Below are 5920 nucleotides of genomic sequence, written 5' to 3' on the forward strand. Positions count from 1 at the left end.
TGGAAATGTTTATTCCCCCAACGAAGACTAAATACCAAGTTTCAGCCATTTCGGTGGGATACTGGGACTAAAACCTTGAAAATACCGAAAATCGGGAGGTGCCGTTCTATGGCGGCTAACTGAAGACGTGGACTTATCCCGACAAATTTCAGATGGAAAGGTATATATTGTATATACCCAACGAATGCTTAAAACCAAATTGGAACCATTTCGGTGGGATATTGAGGCCACAAACTTCAAAATACTGACAATCGGGAGGTACCGTTATATGGGGGCTAAATGAAGGCGTGGACCTAAAACGATAAATTTCAAGTGGGAAATTTGATGCACACAACGAAGACTAAATACCAAATTTTAGCCATTTCGGTGGGATATTTATTCCACAAACTTCAAAATACCGAAAATGAGGAGGTACCGTTCTATGGGAGCTATTTCAAAACGTGGATCTATACCAACAAATTTTAGGTGGAAAGGTTTATTCCCCAAACGAAGACTAAATACCAAATTTCAGCCATTTCGGTGGGGTACTGAGGCAAAAACCTTGAAAATACCGAAAATCGGGAGGTACCGTTCACCTATACCGACAAGTTTCGGGTGGAAAGCTTAATGCCCCCAACGAAGGCCACATACCAAATTTCAGCCATTTCGGTGGGATATTGGGACCACAAACTTCAAAATAACTAAAATCGGGAGGTGCCGTTCTATGGGAGATATTTGAAAAAGTGGATCTATACCAACAAATTTTAGGTGGAAAGGTTTATTCCCCAAACGAAGACCAAATACCAAATTTTAGCTATTTCGGTGGGATAATGAGGCCACAACCTTCAAAATACCAAAAATCGGAAGGTACCTTTCTATGGGGGCTATATGAAGACGTGGGCCTATACTGAAAAATTTCACGTGGAAAGTTTCATACCCCCAACGTAGTCTAAATTCCAAATTTCAGCCATTTCAGTGTTGTACTTACTTACTTAGCTGGCCCATTACAGAACATTTGTTCCATAGACCGAACTAAGAAAAGATCTCCAATTCTCTCTGTTTGTTGCTTCGCTTTCTGGAATTCCGCGCCTATTCATCTCTTCTTCCACTTGTTTGTTCCATATAAGCTTAACCATGCCAATTCTGCGTGCACCGCCATTGGGCACGTCGCTCATTCTTTTGACACGGCATAGCCAACGCAATCGCTGCATCTCGATACGTTTATCTATACGGATGTCGTTGTATAGCAGATACAGCTCGTGGTTCATACGACGATATTCACCGTCAACGCAGATTGCGCAAGTACCCAGGCTTCGGAGCCATACATCAGCACGGGTAGTATCAGTGTTTTGTAAAGCGTTATTTTTGTTTGACGAGATTTGGCTTTGTTATTAAACTGCTTACTTAAGCCAAAGTAGCATCTGTTGGCCAATATGATTCCTCTTTTTATTTCACAAATGAAGTTGTTTGCTGTGTTTACGGCGGTGCCGAGATAGACGAAGTCTTTTACTACCTCAAAATTATAGGAACCAACAGTCAACAGTTGTTCCGATCTCTATGGGCGCATTGCGCGTCAACACCATCAACTTGGTCTTCTCGCCGTTTACCACCACACCCACTTTAGCAGATTCTCCTTCGACCTTCATAAAGGTATCAGTTACTTCTTTTACTGATCGTCCCATGATGTCTATATCATCAGAATAAGCAAGTAACATATGGCTATTTGTGTAGATTGTGCCACTCCTTCTGACTTTTGCCTCTCGTATAGCCTTTTCCAGCAGGATGTTGAAGAGATCACACGAAAGGCTGCCTCCTTCCCTGAAACCTCTTTTGGTACAAAACTCTTCGGGGAGGTTCTTTCCTATTTTAACTGAGGATCTCGTGTCAGTTAGAGTCATTCTACAAAGCCGGATGAGCTTTGCGGGGATACCAAATTCAGACATGGCTTGGAATACCTTTGAACGCAGCGGGCTGTCGACAAAAAGGTTGTAGGTGTCGATCTGCATCTCTTGGGTCTTCTCCAGGATTTGCCGCAGGGTAAATATCTGGTCAATGGTAGACTTGCCAGGTCTAAAGCCCCATTGGTATGGTCCAATTATTTCGTTGACCATGGGCTTTAGTCGTTCGCACAATATCCCTGACACTATCTTGTAGGCGATAGGGAGAAGACTTATGCCCTATAGTTGGAGCATATCTCCGTTCTTGTGGACAGGGCACAGGATGCTCACGTTCCAATCATCAGGTACTTGTTCTCCATGCCACGTCGCCAGTTGGTCCGATCTCTATGGACGCATTGCGCGTCGACATCATCAACTTGGTCTTCTCGCCGTTTACCGGCAGACCCACTTTTGTCGATTCTCCTTCGAGCTTCTTAAAGGTATCAGTTACATCCTTTACCGATCGACCCATGATGTCAATGTCATCGGCATAAGCAAGTATCACATGGCTATTTGTAAATATTGTGCCACATCTTTTGACCTTCGCATCTTTTCCAGCAGAATGTTGAATAAGTCACACGAGAGGCCGTCTCCTTGTCTGAAACCTCTTTTGGTACTAAACTCTTCGGAGAGGTTCATTGCTATTTTAACTGAGGACCGAGTATCAGTTAATGTCATTCTACAAAGCCGAATAAGCTTTGCAGGGATAGCAAATTCAGACATGGTTTGGAATACCTTTGAACGTAGGGGCTGTCGAAGGTTGCTTTATAATCGACAAAAAGGTGGTAGGTGTCGATCTGCATCTCTTGGGTATTCTCCAGGATTTGAAGCAGGGTAAATATCTCAACGGTCAATGGTGGATTTACCAAGTCTAAAGCCGCATTGGTATGGTCCAATTGTTTCGTTGACCATAGGCTTTAGTTCGCACAGTGTCCCTGACACTCTCTTGTAGGCGATAGGGAGAAGACTTATGCCCCTATATTTAGAGCGTACATTCTTATCTCCGTTCTTGTGGACAGGGCACAGGATGCTCACATTCCAATCATCAGGTACTCGTTCTCGATGCCAGATGGTGCTAACTAGCTGATGAATACACCTTATCAGCGTGTCGCCTACTGTTTTGAACAGCTTGGCTGGCAAGCCATCGGCTGCTGCTGCCTTATTATTCTTCAGCCGGTTTATTGCTGTCTCTATCTCATCTTGGCTGGGCGGAATACATTCAATACCATCTTCCGGAATTGGATCTATCGGATACCAACTGTTTGGAAAATGTTCTTTCCATATCCTGATCACACTATCTGTATCAGTTACCAAATTAACTTGCTGGTCTCTACAGGAGGATGTGCCTGTACCAAAGCCATCAGTTTGATATTTCACTCTTTGGTAGAATTTCCGGATTTTATTCTGGCTCCTGTATATCTTGATTTCACTCATACACTCCCGCCTCTCCATTTCTCTATTTTTCCTGCGGAAAAGACGTTTCTCCTCTCTCCTTTTTTCCCGATACCTCTCTCGTGCGCTACGCGTTGCTACTGATTGTAAAGTAGCCCTATATGCCGCATTTTGCTCTTCGGTAGCAGCACGACACTCCTGGGCATACCATGGATTCCTTGGTGGAGGTCTCTGGTATCCAAGTACTGGTTTTGCGGCTGTTTGCATGGAGTGCGCAATGTGCTTGCTGATATGTTGTCCGGACGAGGAGTGCTTTCATTAAGCAATTGGGCTAGTTGAGTGGAATATGCTGTGATTATCTGTTGGTTTACAGCCTACCGATGTCCAACTACCGCGTTGTATCTGTTCGTGCTTTATTTGCTGCAACAAGGTAGTGGTCTGAATCTATGTATTGTTCCTCGGAACGATCGTACATCCAACACGCTCGATGAATGTCTTCCCATCTATCACAAGATAATCAATTTAGTTACTTGTTCTTTGATCTGGAGGCAGCAAGGTGCCCTTATGAATATCTAGATGCTTAAATCTGGTACTGCTTACTGCCATGTTTTTTGCAGCTGCAAAGTCTACCAGCCTCATACCACTGTCAGATGTTTCACTGTGGAGACCGTATGTCCCGACTGTTGGGCCAAAGATATTCTCCTTTCCAATTTTGGCATTAAAGTCGCCTAGAATAATTTTAATGTAATGGGCAGGGCAACGGTCGTAAGTTTCTTCTAAGCGTTCGTAAAATAAATCTTTGGTCTCTTCGTCCTTGTCTTCAGTGGAAGCATGAGCGCAAATAAAGCTCATGTTGAAGAATTTTGCTTTTAATCGAATTGTAGCGAGTATTTCATTCACTGGGGTGAAGCTGGAGTCCAGATGTTTTAACCTCCGACCAACTACAAATCCGCAACCAAACTCATGCTTTGTGTCATGGCAGCTATAATAAAGTGCGTCACTTTTTGGTGTTGTTGTGGCGCCTTTCCCAATCCATTGTATTTCCTGTTTGGTAATAATATCGGCTATGTACTTTTCAAGTACCTCTGTCAATGCGTAAACTGCACCTTTTCTAAAAAGAGTGCGAACATTCCAGGTGCAGATTCGCAGATCATGGCCCTTAAAACGTTTGCGGGGTTCGTCCACTTTAGAGGAGTTTTTTTTTATTTTCTTTCGTTTTTTCATAGTAGGCTGTTACTAACCCGACGCCCAAACCCAAGGATTTAACGTTCTTATGGGTGAACGGGCAGCACATGTTAGCTTACTACCTTTAACGGGTGTTAAAGAAAGCTCCCCAGGTGACACCACGGAGAGGTCAGTCTCCACTTGAGATGAAAGAGGGACCTAAATAAATTCTGAGTCTTGCCTTATTAAAGCCGGTCAGGACCGTTCCTTGGTATCTTTCATCCCCTACGACACCCATTTGGGTGTTATAATGATGCTAAAACATCCATGATACTAAAAATCGGGAGGTACCGTTCTATGAGGGCTATATGAAAGCCTGGACCGATATAACCCATTTTAAATATCAAAGATCTTAGGAGTAACAGAGACTTCTATATCAAATTATTGAGCTCTATTTCAAAAACAGACTGACGGACGGACAGGTGGACGCGGTTATATCGACTTGGAATTTTACCCTGGTCAAGAATACATATTCTTTATAGGGTCTCCGAAGAATATTTCGATGTGTTACAAACGGAATGACAAATTTAATTATACCCTCCATATTATAGTGGATTGTATAATAAGGCTACACCCTTCAAAATTATGCAACAATTGAGTGATACCCCTCTTACCAATTTTTTAGATAATGTTCGAATTTGTTTATACATATAAATCTTGACAAATTCTCTATTGATAACCTGTCTTACAATTCATTCTGTGCTAGCAAAATTTGATTCGAACATTGGTTTCAAAATGGTTCCATCCAGGATCGAACTGGAGACCTTCTGCGTGTAAAGCAGACGTGATAACCGCTACACTATGGAACCCCACAAAATTCCAGTAAATTCATTTTTCACACATGATTGCATTTCATCGTCCACCCACCCACACACAATACGTCATTCATTGTCCGTCTCACATGATCTATTGTTCAGAGTTGTTTTTGTTTTCAAGAGAAAAATAGAAAGGCACATAAACTATTTTGAAAAAATAGCTAAAAATAAAATAACCCACTCACGAAGTGCAGACAGATAGTGGGTGTAAACAAAAAATTGGATACCGAATATAAAATGCACTGACACATAACTACGAGACAATGGCAACGATATTGTGTGTGGACATTGGAGCAGAGACGATCATGTGAGTGCTGTTTGATATACTGATATCTACAGTCATGCGATGCATGGAAAGCGATGAAAAATCGCCACATGTCTGTATGGACAATAAGGTGGGGCGATTTGAACACCTTATCGCGTTTCTGATTCCTGGAATTGTACTCAGCAAAAAGGTCCACTAGACCATATGTATACGGTTAAAATCGAGTTTCCCAATTTTGAAGTTTTTATCCACGTTTTTGGACATTTTGCCATATAACAGCCAAACCTTTCAGATTTCCAACACTAAGA

General features: G+C 42.3%; 1 non-coding gene across 1 annotated transcript; it reads right to left on the reverse strand.

Annotated features, from left to right (window-relative positions):
- Window positions 1-5268: 5268 nt before the first annotated feature.
- On the reverse strand, window positions 5269-5341 carry TRNAV-UAC (transfer RNA valine (anticodon UAC)). The gene has a single exon. It is a non-coding gene; the product is annotated as a tRNA-Val (tRNA).
- Window positions 5342-5920: the final 579 nt, after the last annotated feature.

This window comes from Musca autumnalis, unplaced genomic scaffold, assembly GCF_047663935.1.
Source record: "Musca autumnalis isolate F117 unplaced genomic scaffold, ASM4766393v1 scaffold_5, whole genome shotgun sequence".
Taxonomy (NCBI): domain Eukaryota; kingdom Metazoa; phylum Arthropoda; class Insecta; order Diptera; family Muscidae; genus Musca; species Musca autumnalis.